At 33.3% G+C, this 13,941-nt stretch overlaps 1 protein-coding gene across 2 annotated transcripts in view; it reads right to left on the reverse strand.

The window, feature by feature from the left end:
• Positions 1–13,941, reverse strand: part of zbtb20 (zinc finger and BTB domain containing 20) — a 136,479-nt gene that overhangs the window by 21,578 nt on the left and 100,960 nt on the right. For both annotated transcript variants that reach the window (XM_056458789.1, XM_056458790.1), the window contains exon 2: positions 6,824–7,016. The gene's annotated coding sequence lies outside the window, so the exon portion shown is untranslated. The remainder of the gene's footprint in view (positions 1–6,823; positions 7,017–13,941) is intronic.

The following is a 13,941-nucleotide window of genomic DNA, read 5'->3' on the forward strand; positions in this document are numbered from 1 at the left end:
AATAAATATTTTCAGTCTTTTAGTAGATATATTATATAGAAGACTTGCTTTGTTTACCAAATAAAGCAAATCTAATTGGATTTGCATTGTAAACATTAAATACAAATTTAAAAGGTATTACTTTTTGGTTCATATATTAAGGTTTTAGTTATCTTACTGCCAAAATCATTCCGCATAAGTCCGCAGATCTTGTACAAAATCTGCGCAGAAATAGCAAAAAATGTCCGCAGATTCCGTCTGGCCCTGGTTATGAGTGTGTTTTGAACATTAAACCAATCAGAGTCTCATCTCCCACTTCCTTTAACAGTCAGTTGAGTCGCGCCATGGTGCAATTGCTATTTACATGGCGAACTTTGTAAGAGAAAAAACTGCTGCACTAGCAAGAATACAGTTAAACAGAGCATCTGCAGCGCGAGGATAAAAAACGAGCCTCCTCCATTCGGCCTCTTTACTTTCTCTTCTCTTTACTTTTATTCTTCACTCCTTTACTTTTGTGGGTAAGGAAACGGTGTTGTACGCACTCCACTGAAGACATCCATTAGCCTACATATTTAATTTAGTTTGTTAAGCGCAAAGATTTGTTGCAAAACTATTTCTAAATTCAGTTCTAATTTCCAGACAACGAATAAATGAACAATAATAATGAAGTGTGTTCAAAACGCTGAGTTATATCCAAACACACGTCCTGTTCTTATGCTCCATATAGTGACGCATACGTCTCCAAAACCCGACAGGTGGATTTGTTATTTAAAAAACATGGCACAAAATGTGAAAATTAGGGTTGTGCTGGTTTGAGAATAGCAACTAATCGCGCCAAACACGTCTTGCGCCTTATTGCGCCGGGTGTATGATAGGGCCCATTAAGTCATCTGGTGAAATTGCATTCATATCACAATATTTATGTCACAAAAATAAAAAAAAAATCGCAATGTTAGATCTTTCCAATATCGTACAGCCTTACTTTAAAGTATCGTCTATTGTGTTCGACAGAGGTATAATATAATAAATGTATCATTGTTTGGGTGAACTATCCCTTTAAGGCCAGGTTAAAGAGGGCTCTGATGCAGCATTGATAGTGTCTTTAGACAAGAAAGTTTTAGGTGCCTCTAAAAAAGAAAAGAGACGTTTTAAGAAAAACTATCTAGCTTAAAATTCCTAAAATAACTGTATAATTCAGTATTAGAGTGCACTGAAAAAAGGATTAATTGGATTTACTCAATTTTTTAAGGTAACTGGTTGCAAACAATCTATATAGGCTGAGTTTAAACAAACAAATTAAATTTAGTAATGTTTATTACATTTATTTGTCAAAATTCAACCCATATAAATTGTTTGCAACCATTAAACTTTAATAATTGAGCAAATCCAATAAATAATTGGCGGTTCATTCCGCTGTGGCAACCCCTGATGAATAAAGGGACAAAGCCGAAGGAAAATGAATGAATGAATAAATATATTTTTCAGTGTGTGTGCTTGTTTAGATCTGTAAGGGCTAGTCAAGGACTGATGATGATTGTTTATTTGAATTACAGGAAAGAGCAAAGAATCTCAGAATGTGCTGGAAAACTCTACTGAATGCTGGTGATGATTATATGGCGATGAGCAGTACCCGCATACAGTATATACAGTATAAAGAGACGACAACACACTCGTCCTCATGTGTGATGTCAATCTGTTATATGATATTGAAGTGTGTGAAGTCTGGACAGCGCTCTGGGTTTTCAGTACATTGTGTCACACAGTATGATATTAATGAGTAGGTCTTCTGTTTTTAATGAGAAGTAGAAAAAGAGGAGACATGAATAAAAATAAAAAATGAGGGTGAAATCTAGCCGTACACACAGAGTTAAAACTATTATGCTCAAAAAGATGTTAAAAATATATATTTGATACATTAAACAGACCTTGGGAAATATTTTTTAGATAATTACAATTTCACATGCGAGCTGATAAATTTGTCTTAAGCTGTATATGCTTAAAACAAAATATCACAAGAACGAAAATTTAGTTTTTTTACATTTCTGTAATTTAACGTCTGTTATTTTCTGGTAAATTTCTGGAATTTATTGTCTGTTACGGTAGATTTTTGTAATTTAATGTGTTATTTTCTGGTAAATTTCTGGAATTTATTGTCCGTTATTTTACGGTAGATTTCTGTAATTTAAAGGCCGTTATTTTACAGAAAATTTCTGTAATTTAAGGTCCATTATTTTACGGTAAATTTCTGTAATTAAACGTTCGTTATTTTAGGGTATATTTCTGTAATTTAGCATCTGTTATTTTCTAGTAAATTTCTGGAATTTATTGTCTGTTATTTTACGGTAGATTTCTGTAATTTAAGATCTGTTATTTTCTGGTAAATTTCTGGAATTTATTGTCCATTATTTTACGGTAGATTTCTGTAATTTAACATCTGTTATTTTCTGGTAAGTTTCAGGAATTTATTGTCCGTTATTTTACGGTAGATTTCTGTAATTTAAAGGCCGTTATTTTACAGAAAATTTCTGTAATTTAAGGTCCATTATTTTACGGTAAATTTCTGTAATTTAACGTCCGTTATTTTACAGAAAATTTCTGTAATTTAACGTCTGTTATTTTCTGGTAAATTTCTGGAAGTTATTGTCCGTTATTTTACAGTATATTTCTGTAATTTAACGCCCGTTTTTAATGGTAAATTTCTGGAATTTAACGGGCATTATTTTATGGTAAATTTCTGTAATTTAACAGTCGTTACTTTACAGTGTATATATATATATATATATATATATATATATATATATATATATATATATATATATATATATATATATATATATATATATATATATATATACAATCACCAGCCACTTTATTAGGTACACCTATCCAACTGCTCTGCTCTTTAATGCAAATTTCTAATCAGCCAATCACATGGCAGCAACTCAATACATTTAGGCATGTAGACATGGTCAAGACAATCTGCTGCAGTTCAAACCGAGCATCAGAATGGGGAAGAAAGGTGATTTAAGTGACTTTGATTGTGGCATGGTTGTTGGTGCCAGATGGGCTGGTCTGAGTATTTCAGAAACTGCTGATCTACTGGGATTTTCATGCACAACCATCTCTAGGGTTTACAGAGAATGATCTGAAAAAGAGAAAATATCCAGTGAGCGGCAGTTCTGTGGACGCAAATGCCTTGTTGATGCCAGAGGTCAGAGGAGAATGGCCAGACTGATAAAAACTGAGGCTACAATTCACACAGGCTCATCAAAATTGGACAATAGAAGATTGGAAAAACGTTGCCTGGTCTGGTGAGTCTCGATTTCTGCTTTTTACTTAAATAAACCACCAAAATATAACTACTACAAAACACTATCTGATTAACACATTCACAGATTAAATAATAGCAAAAATAATATCCTCTCTTCACATACAGTAGCACACATAATGCTTGATTCATGCCCTATTTAAATTTCAATTCAAGTAAATTCCCTGTGAGTGATCAAATTTACAACCTATTAAACATGCATTTAACCAAGTCAATAAAAAAATAACATTTATAAATATCTATATTATTCCCTTTAATAGCCATTCTACATGTTTTCCATTGTGATACTGTAGAGAGAAATAGAGAGATTTGTGTAAATAGTTTTTTCCCATGTATATATTTATTTTATATGATCTGTTTTCAATTTTATTCATTGTTTATAGGATCTGCAATGCTTTGGCAATACTTGAAAAGTCATGCCAAGCTGACTCAGATAAAATGGAACAGAATTGAATTGAGAGTTAGATAGACAGACAGATAGTTAGATAGATAGATAGATAGATAGATAGATAGATAGATAGATAGATAGATAGATAGATAGATAGATAGATAGATAGATAGATAGATAGATAGATAGATAGATAGATAGATAGATAGATAGATAGATAGATAGATAGATAGATAGATAGTTAGACAGATAGATAGATAGACAGATAGACAGATAGATAGATAGATAGATAGATAGATAGATAGATAGATAGATAGATAGATAGATAGATAGATAGATAGATAGATAGATAGATAGATAGATAGATAGATAGATAGATAGTTAGATAGATAGATAGATAGATAGATAGATAGATAGATAGATAGATAGATAGATAGATAGATAGATAGATAGTTAGACAGATAGACAGATAGATAGACAGATAGACAGATAGATAGATAGATAGATAGATAGATAGATAGATAGATAGATAGATAGATAGATAGATAGATAGATAGATAGATAGATAGATAGATAGATAGATAGATAGATAGATATATAGATAGTTAGATAGATAGATAGATAGATAGATAGATAGATAGATAGATAGATAGATAGATAGATAGATAGATAGATAGATAGATAGATAGATAGATAGATAGATAGATAGACAGTCAGGTAGATAGATAGATAGATAGATAGATAGATAGATAGATAGATAGATAGATAGATAGATAGATAGATAGATAGATAGATAGATAGATAGATAGATAGATAGATAGATAGATAGATAGATAGATAGATAGATAGATAGATAGATAGATAGATAGATAGATAGATAGATAGATAGATAGATAGATAGATAGATAGATAGATAGATAGATAGAGAAAGAGAGAGAGAAATAGAGTATAGCTTTAATTATTTTGATGTGCTGATTCGCATACTAAAGCACAATTTAAGTGTTTTGGAATAGTATAAATCTGCAGTTATTCAACATTACACTTAAAGATAATATATTTAAAAAGTACTAAATCGCAGCATTACAAATGCATAAATGCAAATGAGTTTAAATTACATATTCATGACTTTCTGCCTACAATAAACATGGCATTAAAATATTATATATTGAAGGCTACCATTAATTCTTGTCGGCAGTACAGAATAACCACATTTCAAAGACATCAGAATTAATTTTGCATTTGCATAGAAAAATGTATTGAAGTCCCACTTAATTGGGTCAAACTCATGACCATTTGAGCAAAAGAGATTTATTAAACAGATATATTTATGGAAATAATATTTTAGTCATCGAACATCTTTAGAAATAGAAAAATAATGCATTTAAATTCATGCAAAATGTTGGGAATAAATTACAAACTACGAAAATTCATCAAAATTTTACACATTTTTTTTTGTTTCTCTTAAATTTAGCTATTTTTAAATTTTTTATTTAATATTTTTTTTCAACATCAATTCGAGTGTACTCATTTTGAACCGTTATCATGAGTTATTTTGTTAGATAAGCTCCAGATTTGGCTTCAGTAGTGACTAATCTAATGTATATGCACAAATATAATATTGTCAAGCTTCCTATAGAAAATATGAACTTATATAAGTGATTTATGAGGGGTGTACTCATACATGTTGAGCACTGCATCATATTTAAATTATATTATTTCCATAATAAGCACTGTTTATGAAAGAAAAATGTAAACAGTGTATGCAGTGTATGTCCATCTGTAAGCAGCGAAGCTCAGATATTTAACTCTAAAGGAACAAATAAATACGGATTTACATTTTGCATGAACAGAACAAAGCGTATTTTAGGAGCACAATCATTTTTATGTATTATGGCATTATTTTGATGACAATTAAGCACGCTCCCCATCCCCCACTCCAAAACTCTCATTAGTGTAATGCATCCATCTTACTTTTCAGATTTGATGTAATTCTCATTATTTTCAATGATGATTTTCATTATATTCTCATTACTGTAATAAACATAGGCAGAGTGTGTGTGTGTGTTTGTGCGTGTGTGGGGGACCACAAGTGCAATATTTGTCCTCACCAGCATTTTTATTTTTGGTGCATTTTTGATGATTTTCACCTAAATCTGACGTGTAAATACACTGAAAAAATTGATTCAAATGTGATTACTTAGATCGATCTATTAATTTTTTTAAGATATGTGGTTGTAAACAATTTATTTGGGCTGAATTTTAACAAACAAATTAATTAACATTTTTCAGAAATCATTTTTTTTCAGTGTACTTGAATACAGAAATCAGTGATTGAGAATTCTGTAATGGCACCTGTAATATGCAATCGCTGGTCTAGGATCAGTTTCTCAATGGCCACAGCACACATTCCATCCGATCAGACAGAGACAGACTGTGGAAAAACTAAATATACAGCATAATTGAGTACACCTCTTACATATCTCTCTTTTAAAATAATACTTTCTACAGGATGCTATACACTAATATATTTGTGTTTATACATTATAGGGCGAGGCAGTGGCGCAGTAGGTAGTGCTGTCACCTCACAGCAAGAAGGTCACTGATTCACCTGTACTGCATGTCTTTGGACTGTGGGGGAAACCGGAGCACCCGGAGGAAACCCACGCAAACGCAGGGAGAACTCCACACAGAAACGCCAACTGACCCAGCCGAGGCTCGAACCAGAGACCTTCTTGCTGTGAGGCGACAGCACTACCTACTGCGCCACTGCTATCATGGTAAAGATAAAATAAATGAGTTATTAAAACTATTCTGTTTAGAAATGTGCCGAAAGAAATCTTCATTCCGTTAAACAGAAATTGGAGAAAAAAATATACAGGGGGGCTAATAATTCTGACTTCAACTGTATATATATAGTATTTGTGCATACAGATGGGTTTTTTCTCCTGTAGGCTGTGGTGTAAATCTTATTCTTTTATTATCAGAAAGAAATAAAAGAGAAAAAGAGAGAGGGCGTTCATATTCACAGGTCATCGCATTGCAAGATAGCGGATAGCTGATATTACACATTAATCAAGCAGAAAGACATTTGGGTGGAAGGATAATGAAGTGTGGCTTGGCGCACTCACAGTTCTGTTGGGTAATTGTGTGTCTGTGGGTGTGTTGGTTTGTCAGGCTGGTGAAGAGGCACTGGTTTGATGCTACAGGTTTGCTGGTGGTGGTGGTGGTGTTGGTGCAGCGGAAGAGGTCAGTCGTCAGCCACTCATTTCATTTCGCTCCGGCCGCCGCAGTCTAACCTCATGCAGAACCTCAGATGTCGCCCTGCAAAACACACAAGCACCAACAAACACCGTTTAGATTGTTTGTGTGTTACAGTTTTTCTCAGTGGCTTTGGTGCATTTCTCTCAACACTATTTACATTTGCACAACAGTTAATGCATCTCTCAAAACAATCAGTACAAACTGCAAAACCTAGTTGATAACCTGCAAAAGCGGGTCACCTGCTCAAAATGGAGAGCTCATTCCTCAGAAGCAAGTATTGATGTCAATGAAAGTGTCAGTGTCATCAAGTCCAGACACCATTGTTTATGAACAAGATAGTCAAATGGCTTCGTCATATTTTCATTATGACAGTTTACTCAGTAAATGTTTTCCAATGCAATAAAGTCAGATTTTGGTGACACTTCCTGAAAATGCTCAAGACAGCACTCTATACTATTTGCACAGCCATTTGAAAACTACAGTAAAGTTCGACATCACTGCATTTCAAGAGTTTACACTTAGCTGATGATTAGTTAGCTTGTTTGGCATGCTGTCCCGGGAGAGAGCCCTGAGCTCATAAGATCCTCGAGCCCGGGGCTCCCTCCTGTTGCAAGGCGAGAGGGGAGTTTGAGCTCAGGTAGATCTCGAGAACTCCCCCGCTGTAATAACCAATGAACAGCCAGTGATTGCTCTTGAGAGATAACCATTTACTAGGAGCATGTCTATAGTGCCGGTTTGGATCAGTCAATTAACTTATGTTGCATGTTTTTTGGACGGTGGGAGGAAACCGGGAAACCCGGGGGAAACCCACGTGAGCACGGAGAGAAAATGCAAACTCCGCACAGAAATGTCTGCTGGTTTGGTAAAGCCTAGAACCAGAGACCTTCTCGCTGTGAGGCAACAGTGCTAAGCACTGGGCCACCGTGTCACCCATCTAGGAAGAAGGAGGAGTAGGGGTGGATGGGGGGATTCTTCAAAACGAAGATAGCGGTGGTACGTAACCCAGGGTATTTGTAGTAGCTTAGGAGTCGTCTGATTGGTGCATTGAGAATTGGATAATGCGGATCCAGCCACTAGCAATCATAAGCACGTGATCCTCTCGAAATTTGTTTATAACTAAACTTCACTTAGTGAGGTATCTGAGTACAAGACACTGAATATGTACACTGTAAAAATGGCTGTGATTTCAACGGTAAAAAACTGTACAAATGCTACAGTAAAAATCCGTAACCTGGTTAACAGTGTGTTTCCTTAATATATACGGCGAATAACCGTAAATTGACTTTCCCATAATTCCCTGCATGGCACATCACTTTTTATGCTTTTTGTTGACATTACTGTGGATCTTTTTAGTTGTTTCCCCATCAGTTATGTACATTAGAGATTTATGTTACATCTAATGTTGATAAACAATGTTTATTTCATGACTATAATGTTATGCGTGTTACCATACTGGTGTTTAGTAGCTGTGTGAATAACACTGAGCACCTTCCATACACTGATACACTTTTCTGCTTGTGGGAAATGTTTTTTGTGATGACAACCACCAGCATACGGCTGTGTTAATGTGTCTATCTGTGTAATAAAAGATGTGCAGATGTTGGTAATTTAAAATACAGACATATCACATCTATATATTAATGAAATACGTTTTTTTACTGTAAAAATGAGAAATTACTTTTACGGTTTGTACCGTATTTTTAACGGTAAAATACTGGCAACCACAGCTGCCGGTTCTTTAACGTAAATTTTACAGATTTATTTTTTACAGTGTATGTTTCACATTTTTACTGCATTTACTCTTTGTAATACTAATTTATTCACAGCATTGTGCAAAAGAATAAATACACCCTTATTTACAACAAACATAAACTCCCTTTGGGTAGAGCTGTGCGCAACTGTAAACAATATTGCAGTACATATTGAAACTGAACCTACAACATACACAGGTCTGTAAATCATTCATGAAACTGTTCAATTTAGAAGACATTTTCAGGAAGAAAAAAAAGATAAAATTTGCTTTGACAGATTTTGACTACTAGTTCAACATTTTAGTATGCAATGACTCAAGTAATGAAATGAGGACTATTAGTTTGATATGGAATGACTATTCAGCATTCACAAGTTCAGTTAATTTTGACTGACATGACATAAGCAAATGATAATGTTATAAAACAGCAAAGAGTTGTATGAAAGTGATTGATGCATGTCCAAAAGCATCTGCAATGTGTTGGAAGGAATGAGAAACTGCTACTGTGATGTGCACAAATGACAAAAAAATGCATTAACTGTTGTGCAAATGTAAATAGTGTTGTGTGAAATGCACCAAAGCCACTGAGAAAAACTAAAAGAAGAGTTACCTAAATCACAGACATACAGTTGAAGTCTGAATTATTAGCCCCTTTGTATATTTATTTTCCCTAATTTCTATTTAACTGAAAGAAGAACACATTTCTAAACATAATAGCTTTAATATCCTATTTCTAATAACTGATTTATTTTATCTATGTCATGATGAAAGTAAATAATATTTGACTAGATATTTTTCAAGACACTAGTATTCAGCTTAAAGTGACATTAAAGGCTTAACTAGGTTAATTAGGTTAAGGTAATTAGGCAAGTCCTTATATAATGATGGTTTGTTCTGTAGACAGTCAAAAAAGATATTGCTTAATATGACTAATGATATTAAATTTATAATTTAGATTTGGATAATTTAATTTATAAATAAATTAAAAACTGCTTTTATTCTAGCCAAAATAAAACAAATAAGACTTTCTCCAGAAGAAAAAATATTGTAGGAAATACTGTGAAAATTTTCTTGCTCTGTTAAACATCTTTTAGGAAATATTTGAAAAAGAAAAAAGAAATCAAGCACACGCACACACACACACACCATATATACAAAGGTTTCAAAATAATGGCAGTCAGTTTATGTTTGGTTTGCATGTTATATGTTTGGTTGTTTTATGTAAATATTGTCATATCCCCTATCAGCTCTATTTTAAAAAGGAGAGAGAGTTATAATATTTTTATGCTTAATAAACATTTAATTTATATTATATATCCTTTTATATATACCACTAGTAAGAAATCTGGAATCAGTTCGATATAAAGGGACAGTTCTCCCTCTCCAAAAAGAAAATTCTTTCATCATTTACTCAAAATATCTCTTTTAATATCTCTAAGTAATTTTGTGACACTTTTTGAATTAACTTAAATTATACTGATTTTTAAAAGCCAATAAAAGTAACTCATTTTGTTGATTTATAATAATTTATTGACAGTAAAACTCGTTTCAAACCTTTAAGAGTTATTTTTTTATGAACATTAAAAGATGTTTTAAAGAAAGTTGGAAACCTGTAACCATTGACTTCCATGGAAAAACAAATACTATAGAAGTCAATGGTTACAGATTTCCAACTTTCTTCAAAACATCTGTTTCTTTAGTGTTCATTAGAAGAAGGGAACTCAAAGTTTGGAACCATTAGAGGAAGATTAAAGGGTTAGTAATTTTATTTTTTTTATTTCTGAGTGAACAATCTCTTTAATGTATTTAAAAGAAGCCTATTCTGCTCACCAAGCTTGCATTTATGACTAAAAATACAAAAAAAAAATATCACAATTTACAATAAATGTCATAAATAAAACGAAGTTAATGTGTGTGATTTAAAGAATTATTTAATTATTAATCATTAATTATCAACTTTGAACATTTATCATCTTAATGGTTTTGCGGAAACTGTGATACATTTTACTTTTTAGTATTATTTGATGATTATTTTGATATTAATATCTGTGTTTCATTACAAATCTCTTTCATAAATCCATATTTGTCATTGATAGATTAAAGTTCAGAAATTCGTTCATTCATTCATTTTCCTTCGGCTTAGTCCCTTTATTCATCAGGGGTCACCTCAGCGGAATGAACCGTCAACTTATCCAGCATTTGTTTTACACAGTGGATGTCCTTCCAGCTTCAACCCAGTACAAGGAATTACCCATACACTCTCACATTCACACACACACTCATACACTACTGCCAATTAAATTCATCCAATTCACCTATAGCGCATGTTTTTGGACTGTGGGGGAAAGCGGAGCACCTGGAGGAAACCGAACACAGGGAGAACATGCAAACTCCACATAGAAATGCCAACTGGCCCAGCCAGGACTCGAACCAGCGACCTTCTTGCTCTGAGATGACAGTGCTAACCACTGAGCCACTGTGCCGCCCATACTTTCCTTGTTTTTATTATTAATATATATATTTTTACAAATTTATGGCTGACCTCATGATAGAAAGCACTAACAGACCCACAAGTACATGTCGTTCTCTCTCCTTCTCTCATAATACACTGCTTAGCACACTATTAACTGAAGCGAAGCAGCCCAAAATGACGTGGAAAAGCCTAGAGGCGTACATGCATCTGTTTAACAATCACGAGCAGATTTAAATCCGGGGCGAAGGAAAGTAGATCCACAGACAAGAGTCATGTCAATTTCATCCTTCCGCCAGAAAAATAGTCCCTGACAGTGACAGTAAATGTCAATGTTCGTAAGTGTAACATGTCAGATACGATGGGGCTCAAATAACACAATACAGCTACTGTGTTATTTATTTTTAAGAGTGCCATGAAATTAAAATAAAGTTTATAAAATAGATGTTAGTATCAGTATTGTTAGTTTTAATGATACATATAAGCTAGTGAGCTCCAAAATTCAGGTTTAGAAGATATAAAACTGATATAAACATGTGAAGCTTGTAGTTTGACACTTCTAAATGGATCGACGGTTTTATTCACGTCACCTCATACTTACTCATCAAATCTTGACCAATCAAATGCTCTCTAGTGTCTTACATGCCCCGCCCCCTTCAAGATGCTTCACATTTGCTTTTCATTTGATGCACTTGAGCTCAACCGCTTTCACTGGCAGAGCTGCGATAAAAACTAAACACTATTGGCTGTTTTTTAAAAAAGGGGAGGAGCTATGCTATGTCCCACCCTCTCTTTATATATCAGTTGAGATTACGTCAAACATTGAATAAAAAATGCTCATCAGCATCGATGTTGTGATGTAATTACAATACATTCAGTTAAATAGACTTAAGCATTCAGTTGTTCAAGCGTAAAACGAGATGAAAGACCACTGTAAACACTAGCGCTGTCAGTTGTAACAGGCTAGCACAGAAACTCCATTGAAAATACTGCGGGGTAAAGTAAACTGTCATATTTTAAAGACATGACGGGGGGGAAATGGAATTTAATGCAGTGCTTCTTGTCTGATCTGAGACCCACTTCATATCGTATATCGAACAGGCAGTGAAGATCACTGATTTTTAAAGAAATCAGATCTTAAACGTGACAATTTTGTAATGGAAATACAGTTCACCGAAAGCCCTTGAGCTGCCTGGCTGAAAATTAAAAGTCTGTGTCACACTATGAGCAACTCACAGCGGCAAAGCGACAAGCGACCGTTCATTTTAATGACAAGTGAACGACTTCTGGCGACCTAAGTCTATGGGAGTGACAGCGACTATTGTTGATCAGGTGGGTGTGACGAGCAAAGCAACAAAGTTGAGAATCCTTCAACTTTATGCAAATGAAGAGTGACTGTGAGCGAGTAATTTTGATTGTAATATTATCTAGTCTATTCTGCTCACCAAGCCTGCATTTATTTGATCAAAAACTAAATATTATTATAATTTAAAATGATTTATTGAATGTAGTTTAAAATGAATTCTTGTGATTTAAAGAATTTTCAGCGTTATTAATAACGGCTCTTATAATTATCAATGTTGAATATTGTTTTATATACTTATTGCTTGATTGTGGAAATTATTATATACAGTCAAAATGATTAGACCTCCTGTGAATTTCTTTTCAAATATTTCCCAAATGATGTTTAACAGAGCAAGGAATTTTTCACAGTATGTCTGATAATATTTTTTCTTCTGGAGAAAGTTTTATTTGTTTTATTTCAGCTAGAATAAAAGCAGTTCTTAATTTTTTAAACACCATTTTAAGGTCAAAATTATTAGCCCCCTTAAGCAATATTTATTTTTCGATAGTCTAACTATCGTTATACAATGACTTGCCTAATTATCGTAACTTGCCTAATTAACCTAGTTAAGACTTTAAATGTCACTTTAAGCTGAATACTAGTATCTTAAAAATATCTAGTCAAATATTATTTACTGTCATCACGGCAAAAATAAAAGAAATCAGTTATTAGAAATGAGTTATTAAAACTATTATGTTTAGAAATGTGCTGATAAAAATCTTCTCTTCATTAAACAGAAATTGGAAAAAAATATACAGGGGGGCTAATAATTCTGACTGTATATGTTGACAAAATTTTCTTGGATGGGCAAAATGATGCAACCATAACACGCAGACATAATCACTTTATTAAACAGGCGATAATAATTATTTTTTTTGCTGAGTTTGAGTGTACAGTATATTGATTGTTTATGTTGTAAAGACTGCTGGCTAAGGGTGTTGCAAGGTGATACACAGACGTGCTTAATGAAGTGGTCATAGCAAGTTTTAATCATAAATAAACCTGCCTACTGACCAATCTGCTTTGAGAACCAGAACTATCAGTTTTGTAAATGAAAATAAAAGGTTAAAGTAAAATGATCACAACTAAAATGAGAAGCGGAGAATTTACGTTTAAAGAATTCAGTTGATATTTTATAGAGAACAAGTGTGAACACATTTTTAGTGCAATTATGACTGCAGCAGAACACACACACACACACACACACACACTTTATTCAGAATACACACACACACACACACCATATTATCTGGAGAAAAAAGCATCATTTGATTTTCACAGACCTTTTTCAACATAAGAGTTGCTGTTTTGAAGTGATTTTTTACCTTTGTTCTCTTATCCTTGATAATCAAGCAGCAATATTAGGTAAGTGTTAGGTTAGTTTAACTAAATCTTCTATTTATTACACAGCTGTCTGAAA

The sequence above is a fragment of the Danio aesculapii genome, chromosome 5 (assembly GCF_903798145.1).
Source record: "Danio aesculapii chromosome 5, fDanAes4.1, whole genome shotgun sequence".
In the NCBI taxonomy this organism is placed as follows: domain Eukaryota; kingdom Metazoa; phylum Chordata; class Actinopteri; order Cypriniformes; family Danionidae; genus Danio; species Danio aesculapii.